Consider the following 21,067-nt stretch of genomic DNA (forward strand, 5'->3'; position numbering starts at 1 on the left):
GAAAAAAAAGAGTGCTGACAAAGGCTGCCACTACACAGTGAGACCCCCATTCCCCTAATATCTCCCATAAAGGTGCAGAACTTCAACCTGCTTCACTTCACATAGATCAATCAGTAAACTTATTCACTTTTTAACTTAGTTTTTAAAACAGATGGCAGGAGGGCAGCTGGGGCTACATGTTTTAACAGAGAAGTGAAATAGACAAAGAGGAGATAAACATTAAATTTTAGGAACTTTGAGTCAAATTTTATTAATACCTCAAGGGGAAAATGGGTTTCAAATGGAGTATGGTTGCATACTCCAGTTTTTCCAGACCTTTTAAACACCATACTGTGAGATTAGTCTCATCTATAGAAAATTATCTCCTGAAGGTCGGTACTCACTGCTGTTTGCCCTAGATTCATATGAACCTTTATTTTTTAAAATTGAATATTCTGATATCATACACACTTACCTTTTATGCCTATAGTCCTGAATATTCTTCAGTTAGATTTTAGCTAAGATAGTTATGGACAAATAGAGACATTTCAGGTATCGTTTTTTAAAACTATTTTATTTTTAATTGGAGGATAATTACTATACAATATTGTAATGGTTTCTGCCTACATCTGCATGAATCAGTCATGGGTAAATGTCCCCTCCCTCTTGAATCTCCCTCCCACCTCCCTCCCCATCCCACCCCTCTAGGTTGTCACAAAGCATTGGCTTTGAGTTCCCTGTGTTCTACAGCAAAGTCCAACTAGCTGCAGTCCAAGGGACTTTCAAGAGTCTTCTCCAACACCACAGTTCAAAAGCATCAACTGTTCATCAGATCAAAAGCATCAACTCTTCAGCACTCAGCTTTCTTCACAGTCCAACTCTCACATCCATACATGACCACTGGAAAAACCATAGTCTTGACTAGATGGACCTTTGTTGGCAAAGTAATAATGCCTCTGTTATCTAGGTTGGTCATAACTTTCCTTCCAAGGAGTAAGCGTCTTTTAATTTCATGGCTGCGATCACCATCAGCAGTGATTTTGAAGCCTAAAAAAATAAAGTCAGCCACTGTTTCCACTGTTTCCCCATCTATTTCCCATGAAACCAGATGCCATGATCTTAGTTTTCTGAATGTTGAGCTTTAAGCCAACTTTTTCCACTCTCCTCTTTCACCCTGGTGTTGGAGAAGACTCTTGAGAGTCCCTTGGACTGCAGGGAGATCCAACCAGTCCTGAGTGTTCATTGGAAGGACTGATGCTGAAGCTGAAACTCCAATACTTTGGCCACCTCATGTGAAGACTTTTCCACCTCATTGGAAAAGACCCTGATGCTGGGAGGGATTGGGGGCAGGAGAAGAAGGGGACGACAGAGGATGAGATGGCTGGATGGCATCACCGACTCTATGGACATAAGTTTGAGTAAACTCTGGGAGTTGGTGATGGACAGGGAGGCCTGGCATGCTGTGATTCATGGGGTCGCAAAGAGTCAGACATGACTGAGCGAATGAACTGAACTGAACTGATCTATTTTACATATGGTAATACATATATTTACCCTCTCAAATCATTCCACCTTCTCCCTCCCCCACTGTGTCCAAAAGTGTTCTCTATGTCTGCATCTCCATGCTGCCCTGTAGATAGATTCATTAGTATCAAGTATCCTTTTATGCAAAGATTTCAAAATAAGGTACATCTCTCAAAATGTTTAAAATTTATCAGGAATTACATATTTTCAAAGTATGAGGATGAAGTAAATTATGAATTTTCTTTATGCTGTTACCATGTGGCAGCCCCCACAGGCAAGCTGATAAATAGAAGTGCTTGTTACTCTTTTTGATTTAAATGGGGAAATTGATCTTGACTTATGCAGATTATTCCAGGTAGTTGGGAATGCTTCTTTGGCACAGAGTAAGGTTATCCTGATGTTAAAGAAATTGGAAAAAGCATCAGAGACTAGCTGGCATGAGATATGGAACTTAAGTGACAGGACTACAACAAGAAGAAATGAGGTGGTATCATACAGAAAGGGGGAAGACACGGAGACAAGTAATCAGATGTATTGGGGGCGGGGAGGAGCAGGGAAAGAGCCCATGGTCCCATTCATCTGGGGGCTGAGGTACAGGAGTCAGCCTTGGGAGCCAGCTCTTGGCACCAGTGTGGATGTTCTCATGATGAAGCAGCAGTCAGTCTCCTTCAATGAGTTTTTTATGCAGCAGGCGTTGACAAGAGGAAAGCAGAGAGGAAGAAGTTGGAAGATGCCAAGTGTTGACTACAGCTGGCAAATGGGTGTGATTGGGACCAAAATTATTAACATATGACTGTTGCCAGCCTTCCCCATCCACTGACTGGCTCAAGAGGAATCTCACTTTTTTATGTCATTTCTTCCCTTTCTCCACCCACAGAGGAGGGCCCTGCCTTGTCAGTTCCATTCTTTAGATTCTCACCATCTAGAATGGAAAATTGACAAAAGAGTATATAATCAGAGAGGCAGAAGAGGGCCTGTGCCATTGTTACTGGAATATAAAGGAAGACAACAATCTTTAGGAAAACCAAGTACACAAGCTGAAAACAGCTTTTTTTCCTTCCTCTTTTTTTTTTTTTTTTGGTAATTCTAAGCACAGTTAGGTAATCAGAACCAGAAGGTTAAGGAACATTGTCTGCAGGGGGTAGCTCAGCACCATTATAATTTGGACATAAATATAATTTATATTCATTGGGTAGTGGGATTGGGGCTATTATGGTAGTTATAAGTAACAGACTGGGAGATTTTGCTTAATTAGACAAAGATTAGGGGGACATTGAGGGCTCCTGAACAAGGCAGTGATGTGATTAGTATTCTTCTTTAGGAAGAATTATTTAGCAGCTTTATCCACATAAATGAGAGAGGAAAAATAATGAAGACAAGTGAAATCTGATAGGAGACTTTGCAATATGCCAGGTTAAGGATAGTGAGGAGTAAAAGGGGAGGGGGGATAGAAAAGAAAAGATGGCAAGGTATTTGGAAAGCAAACAGTACCATTATTATGAGAGGCAAAGTAAAAGACATAACAATTTCATGTTTGAGGCCTTAGGAGCTAAAGGAACAGAAGTGTCATTAACAGAAATGAGGATACCAGAAGGAAAAGCTGACTTCAGGGTAGAAATATTTAGCTCAATTTTACATGCATTGTTTTTGATATGTATCTGGATGAGAATGTCTCCTGGACAACTGTGAAGGTAAGCTCCAAGAAGAAAAGGCCTGTAGCTGTCTCTCAACTTTCCCCATGGTATTTCTGAAGTCCAGAATACAGCAGGTGACCAATAAACACTGCTGAATAAATGAAGACTGAATGAAAGTCTACCAATACTCTGAGTTCTTATGATACATGACTGCAGTTTTCTCATGCTTATTTCTCTTTATTTACAGATTCGGCTTTATACATAGGCATCTTAGATCTCCATTTCCAGAGTGCCCTTAACACTCATTTGTTGAATTAATGTTAGTAGATGCTCTTTTAGTTTAGACACAACCCCATTTGCAATTCTAATCTCCCTTTAGTGTATGCAAAGAAGGGAAAACTCACTAAATGCAATATTAATATAAATAGATAAATATACATGTCCATAGTACTTATTTTAAGGAAAAAGCAACACATATAAGTAACTACAAGTGAAAGTGAAACTGTTAGTCGCTTAGTTGTGTCTGACTCTTTGTGGTCCCATGGACTGTAGCCCACCAGGTTCCTCCGTCCACAGGATTTCCCTGGCAAGAATACTGAAGTGAGTTGCCATTTCCTCCTTGAGGGGATCTTCCTGATCCAGGGATTGAACCTGCATCTCCTGTGTTGCAGGCAGATTCTTTACTGTCTGAGCCACTAGGGAAGTCCAGGTATGAATAACTATAGTCATTTCAACATTTGGTTATTTTATTTGGTTAATAGCTTACCTGAAGTTGTCAAAAATTACATTTCTTTCCAACCACAAGGAGCCTGAAAAAGACATTTGGGCAACAACTTGGAAATGACTGTTTAAAAGGTAAATGTTTTAATTTCATAAAGGGCTAGAGCATTCCCATACTCAGCAGTTAACTCACGTGACTCACGTGACTCCACGGCACAAATTTGTAGAGCAAAGGGTGTGCAGGTTCAATTGTGTCCGATTCTTTGGACCCCAAGGACTGTAGCCCGCCAGGTTCCTCTATGGAATTTTCCAGGCAAAGAACACTGGAGTACGTTGCCATTTCCTACTCCAGGAGATCTTCCCGACCCAGGGATTGAACCCACATCTTCTGCATCTCCTATATTGGAGGCGGATTCTTTACCACTGTGCCGCCTGGGAAGAGCAAATAAGGATCACAAAACTGACTGTCTTACAAGGCTCCTGGGATGTAAAGTTTTCAAGGTCTTCTCTCTCCTCCTGCAGTGTGAGGGGCTTTATAAGGAACATGGTGTTTCTGTTTCAGAAAAACTTGCACATCCTATTTTAAAAGATTTAACAATAATATGGACAGTGTATATAATAATATTTATCCTGAAAGGGTCTCTGGTCATTTTGGATGATTCACTAGAGATGTTCCTCATAAGCATGGTTTAATAGTAAAATATAAATTCAAATTTTTAGTCTTCGGTGATTTCCCTCCATCCCACCCCTTGGGCTGAGATGGCTTCATGAAAGTTAATTTAAAAAAAAAAAACAAAAAGGCGAACCTTGAAAACATCTGGTGTTGAGTTCAGAAATTAGAACCAGATATGCTTCCTTATCCGTATTTCAGTTCACATAAGTAGCCTGCCAGAATGGTGAAAGGAAAAAGGTTTACTAATTTGATTTTTCTCTTGTTTTTGAAGAAATAATAGAAATATTTTAATGCTCAAAGTAGTTATGGGTCTTTTTTTAAAAAGTATATAGACCATCCCTGAATATACATTAAAAATATTAGAATTAATATAAATTTTAGATAATAGCATTGTAATAATTCACATTCAAAGGATTTACCAAGGGATTCCTCTAAATCACAAGAGCCAAACAGTATAAAGGGCTCATAGACTGCTTTAAAAGCAGTTTTTCAAACAATTTATGGTATATAGATTCCCAAATAAAAACTGAGACAGCAAATAACTATTTGATTTCATTATTTTTTGAGCATTAGTATACATCCCATTCAGAAGCCATCATAAAAGAACAGCTAGAATTTTTGTTTTCTAAAACTTCAACAATAATCATTATTATTAAAAGAATAATTACAGATATGCACAGAAACACTGAGAAAGATATTAATAGAATTCTAAGCTGGTGTTTAGTTTACCATGCACTATGGAGTGTATTTTATTTTACATTTATAGTAAGCTTAAAGTAAATGAAGCACATATTATTTCCATTTAACAGATGTTAAAATTGAAATCTTTCAACACAATGTGTTACAGTTACTTTTGTAGAGCCTGTAAGTACCAGAACCTAGAACATGTCTACCTTAGAGCTTTTTCTATTTCATATTATCTTTCTGCATGATGAAAATCCAACAAACTCTATCCCTAATTAGTTGGCATTGGAAAGCTAGGTTTTAACTGCATTCAATTCTAGAAAAATCAACCTGAGTGAAACATCAGCGTAAAAAAAAGAAACATATTAACACTGCACTTGGAATATCTGTGTGGTAAGGAATTCATTAGATCTGAAACTCACTGCTTTGACAGGATCTGTTTACTAATGGATTTTTCCAATTGATTTTTTAATATGATTTTTTATTATCAGCATAATTTTTAAATTAATTTTTTAAATGGTGTATAGTTGATTTACAATGTTGTGTTAGTTTGTGCTGTGTAGCAAGGTGAGTCCATTACACATATATCCACTCTTTTTTAGATTCTATTTCCATACAAGTCATTACACAGTATTGAATATAGAGTTCCCTGTGCTATTCAGTAGGTTCTTATTAGTCACCTATTCTATCTGTATCTATTCTATTCTGTATAAAGTAGTGTGTATATGTCAATTTCCATCTCCCAATTTATCCTGCTTCTCCCTTTCCCTGTTGGTGACCATGGGTTTGTTCCTTCAACTGTAACTCACCTTCCATCTTGTAAATAGATTCATTTGTACTATTTCTTTAGATTTCACATATAAATGATATCATATGATATTTGTCTTTTTCTGTCTGACTTCACTCAGTATGACAATCTCTACATTCATCCATGTTGCTGCAAATGGCATTATTTCATTCTTTCTTTATGACTGAGTAATACTCCTTGGTATATATGTACCACATCTTCTGTATTCATTCTTCTGTCAATAGACATTTAGGTAGCTTCCATGTAAATTGTAAATAGTGCTAGACTATTGTAAATAGTGCTACAGTGAACATTGGGGTGCATGTATCCGTTCAAATTACAGTTTCTCCAGTTACATGTCCAAGAGTAAGATTGCTGGATCATATGCTGGTTTTATTGTTAGTTTTTAAATTTATCTCCGTACTGTTCTCCATAGTGTCTATACCAATTGACATTTCCACCAACAGTGTTGGAGGGTTCCCTTTTCTCCACACCCTCTCTAGCATTCATTGTTGTAGATGTTTTTAAATATGATTTTTGCTCTCCACTTTTTCAGTTGTTTTACATGTAAGTTTGTCCATAATCTTTCCATTTCAAGCAATTATACATTATAAAAATATGTCCTATGTTCATTCAAATGTAGAAAAAGATTAAAAGTGTCTAATGCATATGCTACATGAGTCGGATTTATTTTTCTTTTGCAGGGGAGAGGTGAAAAGCCATCTTTTAAATTCTGCTCTACATCTTACAAAGGAGAAAGTTGAAATGGAATGTTTTCCTTTTTTAAAATAGTGCTTTTCTTGGTGGTACAGCTTTTGGCCATTCTGTCAAAGTCTGGTCCGAAGTCTTATTCCAGTACTAGATTATCAAGTTTTCCAAAATCAGCATAAACCCAGGAACATTTTGCCTTTTTCTTACTCCCTCCCTAATTAATAGCAACAACAATAACAATAATAGATCTCTTCCATTATTATAATTTAGTGTTTCTGGATGTGGAAACGTAGTAAGAAGGAATGAGAAATTTGCGATATAATGATAATGCATGCTTTTCTATGTGAATTGTGATCACTCAGTTGTGTCCAACTCTTTGTGACCCCATGGACTGTAGCCTACCAGGCTCCTCCATCTATGGGATTTTCCAGGCAAGAATACTGGAGTGGGTTGCCATTTCCTTTATACTTTATAGTAAATACAATTGGATTGACTCCTCAAAACCCATGATAAAGACAGTGAAATTTGTATTCTTTCCATACTAAAGAAATAAAAGTAGGGGCTCAGAGAAGATAAATAAAATGTGCAAGCTGATATGGCCAGTAAATGGCAGAGTGGATTAAGAATCCAAGCATCTCTACTCTGCTACTGGTTTGCAATGTTTACACAATCAAATTCTCTAATTCTGAAGCTACATTCACTTTGAATAGCCAGATAAGACAAGTGCAGACCAGTCTGAAATTCAGGAGCTCTGAATTCCTGTCTCCACCCTAACTTGGAACTCTCAGGAAACATGACATCACAATTAAGGGCATGGGCTCCAGAGGCACCTAGACCTAACTTTACATTCCCATTCCTCCATTACCATCTCAAGGAAGCTTCACAAGTTAGTTTCTCCAAGCCTTAAGCTCCTCATCTGTAAAACAAAGATTGTTATGAAACTTAAATACAATAACAAATGTAAAAGTCTTGGCCACAATAAGTATTGCATAAATCTTTGCTGCTAGCACTTCACTTTATGCTGATTTCTCTTTTCCCAATAATATATATACATATATATATACATATATATGTATATATATACTTTTGGAGGCAAGTGAAAACCCATATAGGTTTCATTGTGCACAAATGCTGACCACACACAGAGAGCCCTCCCCTAGGCACTTACATTCTACCTCTTAGACACCTTGGAATTATTGCAAAAGTTCTTGAATGCAGATGTACATGAAGAATTTCCTTGAACTGAAAAAGTAGTATGTCTTACAGACTTATGTGACCATTTCTTTTGTCTCTAGGTTTTTTATCTCATAATAAATAAATTGAAAATTTACTAAAAAGCTTTACTGAATTCCAGTATAGATTTTCTTGATGAACAAATAGAGTATCACCATAATTATAGATGGGATTGGAAAGCATTGCTTTGTGAAAAAATACTTAATGTTATTCAAAAGGGATGGGAATCAACATTGACTTTCAAACTTCAGTCAACTTGAATTTATAAGTATTTCTAAAATCAGATAGTCCAATTTGATATTGATTCCTCGAGGCTAGAGGATTCCATTTCATTTATGGATCAGACTCATTTCCTTAAATGTGTCCTAACAACTAAATATGGATCAGGTTTGGTGAAATAATCATAGTTAACAATGAATACCCTGTTTTTTCCTTGCTCTTTTTAATTCTGTTGTCTTTCCAAAGTTGAAATACAGTAGCAATAAATGTGATGGTGAGAAACTCAAGTATAATTTCAAGGGATTAATTCAAAGATACCTCAAGATCTTTGTAAGAATATTAGGTGGTGGTGATTGCATTAATATACTTGTGTACATAAATTCGGAGTATTTCTATATCATTTACCATGTTCTCAGTAACAAGGAATAGAGGTTCAAAATGGATTATACATTAAGGAAAATACTGCCTTTCATAGCTGGAAGTTCAGGGGTTAAGATGAACCTTGGAGGAGGCTTTGTCCAGTGGTTCTGGTTGGGTTCCACCCCTCTGGTGGCTTAGCTGGTGAAGAATCCACCTGCAATGTGGGAGACCTGGGTTCAATGCCTGGGTTGGGAAGATCCCCTAGAGAAGGGAAAAGCTACCCACTCCAGTATTCTGGCCTGGAGAATTCCATGGACTGTATAGTCCATGAGGTTGCAAAGAGTTGGACAAGACTGAGCAACTTTCACTTTCACGGTTCTCCCAACTGTGTCCCACTCCCTACATAACATGATTCTCAGGATGGAGCAGAATAGCATCAGAAGATACAAGCCCCACAGCAACAAATGACCACAGCCTAGAGAAGAAAAAATTAGTTTTCAGAACTCTTCCATAAAAGAGAGGGAACTTCTTTCCTAATCTCCCTTCAAATATGTTTGGCTAAAATTGAGTTGCATGCTCATTGTATACCAGTGTTTGAGGTGATAGAGTAATGGAATTATGGCCATGCAGTGTAAACTGCCCCTGAGGTTCTTGGCTGCTAATAAAAGGGTAATGAATACACAAAATTGGGATTCTCTTGGGAAGAAATAAGTGGAGAATGTATACTTCTACATAGGCAACCATCAGTATCTTCTACCTCTTACAGGCAGATTCTTTACCATCTGAGCCACCAGGAAAGCCCCTTCCAATATCTATCCATTCGTTTTTTAAGAGGTATTAACTGAGATAATTAAGATCCTGAAACATAAATATTCCTTCTGATATACACTTGGAATAAAACTACAAATGTTTTAAGTATTAAATAAATTGGCTTGAGCTATGAAATTCTTATACTGCTGGCAAGCGACCATGTCACAAGGCATGGACAAGATTAAACGTTAATGGATGACTGGGATAAGTCCAAGTAAAGGAAAGGAGGCCTCTGCAAATGTGCTTCATGTTCATATAAGGATGCATATCGCCTCTTTAAAATGTAAACCAGAGGATTTCATGCAAGCTAGCGTAAAAGAGGAAAAACAAGGTTTCTCATGGAAAGCACTCAGCTTTGGGATAGGCACCCAATAATGGGATGGTATTAAGATTCATATAATGCCAGATACTCCTATGGTCCAAGAGTAATTTTAACCAGTGATCTGTTCAGAACCCAGTAACAAAAAAATACTTCCTTGGTAATGAGGTTTTATTTACAAAGAGATTTATATGACTTATTATTTACCATGATTTTTTAAAATGAAAAATAAAGATTTTCAGAGGTCTAATAAAACCAAGAGGAAAACAAAGATTTTCTGGAAATGCTGTTTTGGAGCGTTGACTGCATCAAAGTACAAAACATATATTTTTAATTTTAGAATTTCTTTTTACTCATGTCTCATAATTGTTCTTAAAACACAAATCTCGTTCCAAAGAAGAAATTGTGCTCTTCTCTAAAACTAATTTAACTTTGAAAAATACTTGATATTAACTGATTATTTAAGTATTTATAAAACGGATAGTATATCCAGAAAGAATTAAAATACGTAGTTTCTGCCCTCAAAGAACTTAAAACCTATTTGAGGACATCAATCTAAAATATAAGAAGCAATAGCCAAGAAAAGATAGCATTTAATTAATTACTAAATTGTGTATCAGAGCATAGTGATATAGAAAAGACTGGATGAAGAAAATCATACCAAAACTACAGAAGCCTTACTAACATCACACTAACATCTCTTTGAATAGTCACCATGTACCAAATGTGTTTAATAGCTTATCATTTAATCCCACTACAACCCTATACATTGCAATCATTAGCATCAATATTTTACAGACAAATGAATTGAGGCTTAGAGAGATTAACTTGCCCACATTGAGAAGTTAGTAAAAAGCAGAACTAGGAAATGAACCCATGTAGTCAAATCCTACCATGTGATTGCTTAGCTAATAAGGTATTCTGCCTTCATGGAATAAGACAAACTCAATGAGCATTTTGAAGACTTAGTGGTCCTTCTAAATGAAGGAGGATGGAGAGAGGTATTTTAAGGAGGACCAAAACCAGTGAGGGCATAGTCGCTGGAGTGTCCATGGTATATTTTAGGCCCTTAAAAGAAACTGCCCAAACTGAATGCAAAGTTTGAACAACATTGAACAGGAAGACAAAATTGGACAAATTCAGTGGAGTTGAGTTACAGATATTAACAAAGGCATTGAGGAGTTTTACAAAACAATTTTTCAATTTTTTTTTCAATATAAAATAACTGCTTGAACTCTTTCATCTCCTCTCTGTCTCATCCTCAGCTGCAGCTTCAAATTCCAAAAGACTTGAAATGAATCACGGGAGACCACCCAACATCTTTCAGACCTTTAGATTAAACTCAAACCATAGAGGTGTTCTTAATAACTAAAAGGTTAATGCTTTTCAATCCTGGATCAGCCAAGCCTAAGGAGACAAGAGACATCCTGGTGACCTGGAAATCCCACAGGCCCCCCCAAGTGACCTCCCAGGGGTACTTCTCCACATTCCACACCCTTGGCAGTCTGGTCTCTCCCTGTCAGTCTGAAATGGAATGCAGTCTCACACCCCGTCAGAACAGAGGTTTTCCTACACTGAAGTGGAAATTGTTCCAACACTGAAACAGCTTATACATGCATGTTTATAAACATGTGGTTAATCTCTGGGAGGAAACACAAAAACTGGCCATTGTGATTGCCTCAGGAAAAGATAGTTGGGTAGTTGGGAAACATTCAAAGAAACTTACTTTGCATCTCCCTACCCACCCCTTGACTTCTCTGAAGGCTATACATGTATTATTGTGTCTTTGAAAATATGTTTATTGTAAATGAATTAACTTTTTAGTGGCTTTTTTGCCTGTCCCACAATGCACTCAAAGCATCATTGCCAGCCAGTTCCCCAAGGCACAGGTCTTATCACACCCGGCCCCTAGTCACAGACCTTCAATGCATGCCCACCACTAATAATGAGTTCCCAAGGTTCACAAGAATTGATTTACTGATATAATTTATGTTTCACACTGCATTTTGAAGTAGGTTATGCCTCATATGACAAGTAGTAATATGGGTGTAGTGAATTAGAAAAAAATTATTCAGGGTTACACAGCTAACTGGTCATACTGCTGAGACTTGGCCCTGGAATACATGCCTCTTTCTATGATATCATACAGTTTCTCACATACAGTGTATTATATTAAATCAAATCTCTTTAGCCTACCTTTGATTTTTAACCTTCCTGCGAAGCTTTCTCATAAATCCCTAACATCTATCCTTTGCTCCAGGGAAACTGGTACTTAAACATGGGTTCCTCAAATATCCCTCCCTCAACTATCACTGAACCTTTCTTTGTTTTCTTTCTGCTCCCTTAGAATGTCTCTCCCTTCATTTGTCACTTATGAACATCTCCCATGGTTAACCACAAGTGGTCCTCCTTAAGGCACCTTTCCTGAATTCCCCGTTACCAACTATTCTCTTCTCCATACTGTATTGTACCACTCACAAAACTACATGTTAGTCTTAAGTTATAATTAACTTGGTGTTTGTCTTAACCTAACTAAAAACTGTAAACCTTGAGAAGAAAGATCATGGCTCTCCATGTTCATTTTCCCAAATATCTAGGAAACTATTTTCACTTATTAGAGCCTCAGAAACATTTGTTGAATTCCGTTTGATAAATGATATTCTGGAACACCAGGGGTGCATTGTAAGATGAAGCAAACTTTGGAGAGAACCCAGACACTGATTTTACAGTAGAGATCGTGAACTGGTGATCTGTGATAATCTGAAAGACGTGTGTGTTGTTAGCACAGGGTAATTTCTTTTGAGGGTTTAATTTTTAATTTGAATTATTTTCCAGCATTAAAAGCAGAAGATCTCATGTGAAAATCTAAATTTCTGGTTTTTTAAAAAATGGGAAAATCTAGCAAGACAGCGTCTGTCCAACCACGTGACACAATTGGCTAGAATTAGTAAAACCTGCCAATTTTCATTATGGTACAGGCTGTCTGGTGCACCATAGCCCATCATTCATGGTTGTCTTACACTGAGGGAGCTATACTGATTTGTGATACCTGTTGGATGCTGTATATTCACATTTTCAATTCCTACTTGAAATGGTGATCCTTTTTCCTTCAGAAAAGAATCCCTAAGTCTCATTAACTCTACAGAGAGCTCTGTACCTCCTTCAAGAATGGCCTGGTGAAAGCTACTTTCTCAACCATCTTTGAAAGAGTAACTTACCCTCCTCATGTAGGAAAGCCTCAATTAGAAGTTAAGTCAGGGGACTTCCCTGATGGTCCAGTGGCTAAGACTCTGTGCTCCCAATGCTGAGGGCCCAAGTTCAATCCCTGGTTGGGGAACTAGACCCCAACTAAGAGTTTGCATGCCATAGCTAAAGATCTTGTATGCTGCATTTAAGACCTGGCACAGCCAAATAAATAAATTTGGAGAATAATTACTTTATAATATTGTGATGGCCTCTGCCATAGATCAACTGAATTGGCCATAGGCATACATGTGTCCCCTCCCTCCTGAACCCCCCTCCCACCTTCCTCCCCACCCTATCCCTCAAGGTTGTCACAGAGCACCTGCTTTGGGTTCCCTGCTTCATACCGCAGACTCCTGCTGGCTATCTATTTTACATACGGTAATGTATATGTTTTAATGCTATTCTCTCAAATCATCCCACCCTCTCAATATTTTTTTTTTAAAGCAGTTAAGTCAGTTGTTACATTTGGGTGTATTAGTGGAAATAGAGAAAAATTCTATGCAAAGAAACAAAACTGTCATTTCAACTACAGAACGTCACACTGAGACATTGCCAGGGGGCTACCTCCTAGTGGCCCATAAGCAGGGAGTAGAATACTATGCAGGTGACAGAATTCCATAGCAAGGAGGGATCTGAAGAAAGCAAACCAATGCTTTTATTATTTTTATGACATTCCTACCAAATTGATTTTTTAAATCTTCAATTCTCCAATGAGGGCAAGCCACCACTTAAATTTTCACAATTTGTACTTCAAAAGAATTCTTTTTCACATGTAGGGAAAAAATGACTTATTTTAACTTTCCCCCCAATAGTCCTTCATTTTCCCTCTGGGGTAATGGTAATCACATGACAGACTTTTTTTTATATTTAAAGATGATAATCATGACCTTCATGATGACTCAAACAGTAAAGATGCTGTCCACAATAGGGGGGACCTGTTTTTCATCCCTGGGTCAGGAAGATCTCCTGGAAAAGGAAATGGCAGCCCATTCCAGTATTCTTGCCTGGAAAATCCCATGCACATAGGAGTCTGGCAGGCTACAGTCCATGGAGTCTCAAAAAAAGATTAGGACATGCTTTAGCCAGCAGTTATTATTAGTCCATGGGGTCACAAAGAGTCAGACACAACTGAGCAACAACACTTTTACTTTCTTCATCATGTTGCCTCAAAGCCTTCCGTTCTTCAGGTGAAACACCTATGGCTTCTGGTTAGTAAGACTCTCTTCATCCCCTGGTTGTTTCTTCTCTCATTATATTCCACCAAATTCTTGGCAGCCCAAACTGGCCAAAGCATTACAGGTATTATCATGTCCAACAGAGCATAGCAGAGGATATTGAATCATTTCACTATAATAGCTTTATCTATGCAATCTTAAAGCTTAATTAGTTAACTTTGGCAGCGGCAAATCTCTGTTGACTCACATGTGGTTGCACTCGACTGGAACCCCCAACTTCTGTTAAAGTTCGTCTTTACCATCGTGTACTTCCACAAGTGGACATTTGGACTTCATAATTATCTCTATTAAGTCTCATCATGTTTATATTGGCCCATTATTCCAACCCGTCAAGGTTGGATTTGATTCTAGAACTCTCTCTCCTTTATTTCTATCTCTGCAAATTTAATATGTATGTAGTCAATTCTTCCCTCCAAGTCAGTAAAAAATAAGCAGAGTAGGAAAAGACTTTGCTTCAGGTCCTCCTTCCTGGTTTCCAGATTCAGGCTGGTCCCTCAATGTTTTTTTGAGAAGAGCCAATTACCTGTCAATGGCCTACTCAACTCTGTTGTCAGCTTTCTACCTGTCTTTAAGAATGCTCTGGGAAAAGAATGTTCAAGTGCACATGCATACACAAAAATATACACTTTCCTTGGGAGAGGATTCATAGCTTCCACTTGATCTTCAGAAAGTTTCTTGACATAAAAAATATTAGGAAACACTAACTTCATAAATTCTCTGAACACCCAATATATTAAAATATCTATTTTTTAAATCTCTAACGATCATTATTTATTGGGTGCCTACTGTGTGCCAAGAGAGCTCTAACTATTGAAATTTTTAGAACACAATAGACCAATCCTCTGCCTTCATGACGTTTACATTGTAGTGAGGCAGAACGCTAGACCACAATGACCAAGAGTAATAAGGAAGCCAGTAGTATGTTTAATACTGAAAAATGCCAAGGAACAAAAATAATATAGCAGATATGAAGTGTTGAGCAAGAAGGCAGCCTCACTGAGATGACATTTATGTTAATATGGCAGCAAATGCAAGGCACCCTGTTAGACCAGACTCTTAGTCTACCCATGAGCAGCAAAGCTGCAACAGAGTAAGCTAGGGGAAATAGTGGAGATGATTTGGGAGAGGATTGTGGGTGGGGAAGCCAGAATGGTTCTCCAACATGGGTTGGGGGGAGAGGGGTTCCCCCACGGGTGCATTTGGAAATGTGGGGGAGAGGTTTTTTTAGCTGTTACAATGACTCTGGGACACTACTTACACTTAAGGGGAGCAGAGACACTCTGTAGGATTGTTTTGTATGGTGGAAAACTGTTTTGCCTCCAATGCCAACATCATCCCGTTGAGAGACCCCAAGTAACTTTAGCTGTTGTATAAACTCTGGACTTTACTCTGAATGAGATGGGAAGCCATTAGAGATCTCAGTGAAGAAGAATGAATAGTCTCATGCATTTATCAAGGCTCAGCCTAGCCATCCTGATGAAGATGAAGGGGACCACAGCAGAAGCACAGAGATCAGCTGAGAGATTGTCACAGTAATCCATGTAAAAGATGATGATGGCTGGACCAGGGAGGTAGGAAGGAGGAGGTGACAGTTGGTTGGATTCTGAGTAAATGCTTAAGATTGACCAGGTATTGCTGGTGCAATAGAAGTGGTATGAGAGAGAAAGAGGAGAAGAGGATGAATCCAAGATTTTAGGCCTGATAAGTATCTATCATTTGGGAAGGATAGAACTGTCATTTGTAGTTGTGATGCAGCACAACTTTAGTTGGAAGTGAAGTATCAGGAAGAAGGCCGCATGACATAGCTACTTAGACTGATGGATGCATGCAGGTATATAAGAGTATGTATTGTCTGTAGATACAGTTACAGAGAGATAAAGATACAGGTATGAGAACTGATATAGACAAAATATAGAGATAGAGACATAGAAAAAAAATCTAAAAGAGACCAAAAATGTTAACACCAGCTATCTCTAGTTTTCTTTTTTTTTTTTACTTAATTTGCAGGTTTTTCTTTTACACATTTCCTAGATTTTCTTTTACACATTTATACATTGTGAAATGTAAAACCTTTGAATATCTGCAACACTACTTCACACAGCTTATTTATGAAAGCAACAGAGATCTGCTTCGATTTTTCTTTTCAGTGGACTCGGCCCCTCTCCCTCCAACTGCTTACTCATCAGTTAGCAATGGACTCCCTGCTTGTGAGGCCACTTGTTGGGATTTAAAATCTTAGCCTTACTCTACTGTGGTCATTATAAGCATGCAAGACATTTCCAGACCCCCAAGATTTTCATTCCAAGGAGAAATGGGGGAATTGTTAGCAGCTGGATCCTCTTTGAAAGAGCAAGCCACACATATTTATAGAGCTTTAGGGGATCGTAGGAGGAGCAAAACAATTGTCACTCAGGTCCCCTTTCCTGGCAGCACCTCAAAGCTTACCAAGTGAGAACAAGAGTGCCCAGCTGCCCTGAACAGCCAGAGAGAGTGAAATTTAAAACTTGAATTGCCTCTCTCTTCTCATTATGTATTATTTGTCAATCATGGATAAAAAGTGGTTTTTGCCCTCCAGCCGCTAGCCCTGGGGCGCACGTATCACTCAGCAGTGCCACTTTCTTCTGGAACATTGCAAGAAAAATCAGTGATTACACCTTTCTCTGAAAGGAAGTATGGTCTTTTGTCCTTTTTTTTTCTTTTTTCTTTTTTCATTTTAACCTGATGGTTTAAACTAAGAAGGCAAGTCACTTGGAAAAAAATAAGTAAACTTGGTTGTTATGGTGATAGACATCTTAAATATGGAAATAATGTCTATTAGTACACAGATGCTTTCCTCTTTCTTATTGGAGCCAACATGTCTGAAAAGTACTTGATGGCTACAGCCTAGTGGTAGAGGAAGATTGTACTCCTTTGTACCAGACCTTGCAAATAAGCAATAAAATGCACATTATCACTCCATATGAAATGCAGACTTTTAAAGATAGATTCATTTTGATGCCCGCCTTTCAAGCTTGTTTTACGACATCGAAACATATTGCCCTCATCTGTACATTTCACTCATGTGACATGGAGCCCTTTTTAAAGTTTTTTCACACCATTGAGGACTCAGTAACTATTTATTGTACTGTATAGGGAGTGACCTGAAGCTTAGATATATTTTCAGTCGCTATGATAAATATACATTAAGCCATACTGCACACAACTTTCTGTCTAATGTTCTTAAACAAAGTACCAAAGCATCACTTCAGTTATTCAAGCACATTCAAATAGGAAACATCAGCATCTCTTTGTGTCTAAAATTTGCACCTTTGACTTGTATAAAGGAGAAAAGTCCCAATACAGCAGTGCTGAAGTTTTTAGATTTCTTGAACCAGGAGAAGTGCACTGAAGGCATTAGTAGGCACAGCTCTGATTCTTTTTTAAGTTAAATACCACTCACCAAACAATTCAAAATTCAAAAAGCATACATTTTACAGGTGGATTAAAATGCTAACATAATTGATGACCTTCAAAGTGTAAGTCCTTCAACAGTAAAACAATATTGGCTCTCTACCATTCTTTTCTTTTTGTCATAATTCTATCTAGGAACAGAAATTGATGCCAACTGGAAAAATCGAATCATGGAAGCCCCAGCAGTTTCAGCTTCCCCTTTCATGTTCTAATTTACATGGAAATGTGAGGTGATCACATTGTCATAAATTTTACAGAATATAGGTTAGGGCAGTAAGGACAGCCAATAGTTTGGGCCCACCTACTGCTTCAAGCTTCTTATTTTCTGGGGGTAGATTATGGACCCTGCAGTAAGTTCAGGTTCAAATGGAAGGCACTGAACTGGCCAGGCTTCCAGCCAAAGCTATGCATTGTCAAGGCATTTCACATGGTTTCCATCTAAAGCTACAGAAGATTGGGGCAAGTCTGTCTGTACCGATGAATGTGTGTGTGCAGACTGCCACCTCGACTGGTTCTGATTTACACCTAATTCTCTCCAGGATCCCTAGAAGTGAACTTTGCTGAACTTCGTATAAGTTCAACCTTCGTAACCAGACCTGAAATCCCAGAAGTTTGGTCTGAAATTAAATTTCAAAATGAAGACATGTCTTTCCAAGTTACATGTTTCCAACTATTGTTGATTATTTCGCCCCAATATCTGTCATGTCTAATGCTGTACATTCCTAAATATCTAGGTAGTGTAAGAGAATTGGAACTTAGAGGACCAGCACCGTGGAGTGGGTGGTTGCAGAACATCTACAGTTTCAAAGCGTGTCTCATTGAAGAAAGCTTCCAAATACATGAGGATTTTGCAGTGGCCTTTGGCAAACAAGTATCTATTAGATGCTTTTAATGCTCTTCTTTATATCTCTTTTCTCTTCCCAACTGATCCATCAAAACTGAGATAATAAGTCAGCCAAACTGAATGCTTACTCTTGCTTTCTTGATTGTCTGGGTTTCCAATTTTATGCCTTTGTTCTCTTGTCCTTTACCTGAGCTACCTTTCTCTTTTTGCCATATGTTCATAATCTCACTAATCATAAGGCTCCTTTACAAGCTCTTCATCCACAAAGCCTTGCTTGACCCTATCAACTGGAAATAATCCCTCCTTTATCTGAACTTCCATAACTCTGAATGGCGGGGCATCATCATCATCATGTATACCTGTATGTTATCTCCCACACTAGACCGTAAGATGCCTGGGGGCAAGACTATCACTCAGTTGTTAGAAAGATGATAGAGTCACTCAAATGACATTGTTGAAAGAATAATGAATGGATAGATGGATATTCATTGTGTTCAAATATAAAGCGACAGGAGGACATAAACATAGGCAGTATCATAACAGAAGGCGGCAGTGACAAAAAGCATTTAAAGAGGAAAGGCACTTTCAAGGTCCTCCCTGCCCTGGTGTACTGTCAAGGTAATGCCAACTTCACTACCGTGTGAGCCTCAGAAAGAAAGTCACCTCACGGTCCTCATTCAAAGTTACATCCCCAGCCCCTCAGCACAGTAACTGGCCCATAACAGATACTCAATAAATGTTTTTTTTTAATGAATAACATATTGAATTTTTAAAAGCAAAGATTCTTTATATAATGTAAGCCTCTAAGCTAGAGAAGGAAGTTTTAGGGATGTCAGGAGATGATAAGATTAAAAAAAACAAAAACAAAAACCTAAAGCATCTTAAGGTAAACCACTAAAAAAATGGTCTCCCAGTTTCTACCTGTCTGACCTTGTCTGGGCCTACTTGAGCTTTGAGTTCTCTTCCTGTTCAATGTCAAGCTGATGAGACAGCCACAAGTGATAATCTGTGTAAACTCAACCACTCTCTTATTAGCGCAGAAACAGATTATAAAAACTGATACTGGCTCTTGAGAGTTCTTCTGTAGAGTACTCTCTTATTTCCAGAATAGCTTCAAACTTGATAAGATCCACGCCTTTGGAGGAGAGATTAGCATCAGACCCAGTGGGGGTTTTTAATCACATTAAAACAAGATAACATGTTATCTGAGATAAAATTAATCCTCACTTCTAGGCTGTGTTATTTATGCAACTTGACAGATGGGAATTCTTTTAAATAGTTATCTGGTCCATTTCATTTCACAGGGTTTATTGCCTTGACATCTAAATATCTTTAATTTATAAGCATTCAAATGGTTCTTGATTAAAATAACTAGCAATTTTATTAGTTCTTGCTTCATAAAATAAGTCATATAATCAAACTCCTAAAGACAGCATATTGATATCATATTTCCAATTAGATTTCCAGATTTATAACATCAGGTACCCAAAGATGACAGCATAAATAAATTCATTTAGCTCAGCACTTACAACTTAATATTAGTTGGAAGAGAGCTGCAGAAAATTGCCTGGGATGAAGGAAGGTGGATACATATTTGAATGAACTTTGTAAAACAAGTAACTGCTTGTTTAAAATTCCTTGCATTTCCAGACAGTTCTTGTAATTTTTGATGGTATCATATCCTATTTCAAAATATGCAAAACCTTTATTTATAGAACCAACTATTCACACCTCTTCTCACAAATGACTTTAAATAGATTCTTCCCAAGTATGATTTCATTAGAAGTGAAAAGGAAAGTTTACCATATTTAACAAATTTTATCTACCTGCTTATGAAAAAATGAAAAGTGTAAATGAGATAATAAAAAAATAGTTTAAGATATTTCAAATACCTTCTACACATTCATATATCAATTACTTAGCCAGGAAATATTTCTCAATCACTAATATTAAGTGAAGCAAGTACAGGCAAAAGCTATTTAAATCCAGTTATATGAAAGTTAACATTACTACATTATATCAAATTACACCCAATGAGTGACCAGTTCTTATTTACTTAGAAAGCTAGTACCAAAAGCTCTCTGTTATCTGGCTTGTAACTATTTATAATTGTAATTATAATAGCAATCAAATTCCTATAAAGTCACTTAAAGCATATTAATATCACATTGTCAATTAAAATACAATTTTACAATGTCAGGTACCAAAAAGTTAAGAGTATAAGCAAATTCATTTAGTTCAAACACTTATTTTACCTTAAAATGTTCTACTTCGTGTGTGATATGAATTCTAGCAAACTACTCATAAATGAATTCTAATCTTCAAAAACAAAGTACAAAGGCCTGCAAAATTACATTGCTGACTTGGACTAATGCAGTAAACCAGTTTCAGAATTTTGATAAGGAACGCATTCACTCAATATTTTAGGTAATCATTAATTTTTAAGGTGAAAACACAAAGTATTACTCAGTGATGAGTTCAAGCTTAGTCACAGGTTCCAAAATGTTACATTAGTTAAAAGATGACAAGCAACCCCAAATCAGCATTTCTTTTTTACCCTCACTTATTCATGGAAATGCTATGACCAAGCTAAAGCTACGCTATTACATATTCCCTTTTTTGAAAATTGAAACTGATAA

General features: G+C 37.4%; 1 long non-coding RNA gene across 2 annotated transcripts; it reads right to left on the reverse strand.

Annotated features, from left to right (window-relative positions):
• Positions 1-695: 695 nt before the first annotated feature.
• Positions 696-20,717, reverse strand: LOC133061486 (uncharacterized). 2 transcript variants are annotated; one of them, XR_009693995.1, is made up of 6 exons: positions 20,684-20,717; positions 7,578-7,628; positions 4,664-4,742; positions 4,051-4,289; positions 3,904-3,946; positions 696-1,026 (listed from the first exon to the last, which is right to left on the reverse strand). It is a non-coding gene; the product is annotated as an uncharacterized LOC133061486 (long non-coding RNA). The 2 variants fall into 2 exon arrangements; XR_009693996.1 differs by lacking the exon at positions 20,684-20,717 and having other exon boundaries at positions 7,578-7,635.
• Positions 20,718-21,067: the final 350 nt, after the last annotated feature.

Source organism: Dama dama, chromosome 9 (genome assembly GCF_033118175.1).
Source record: "Dama dama isolate Ldn47 chromosome 9, ASM3311817v1, whole genome shotgun sequence".
Classification (NCBI taxonomy): domain Eukaryota; kingdom Metazoa; phylum Chordata; class Mammalia; order Artiodactyla; family Cervidae; genus Dama; species Dama dama.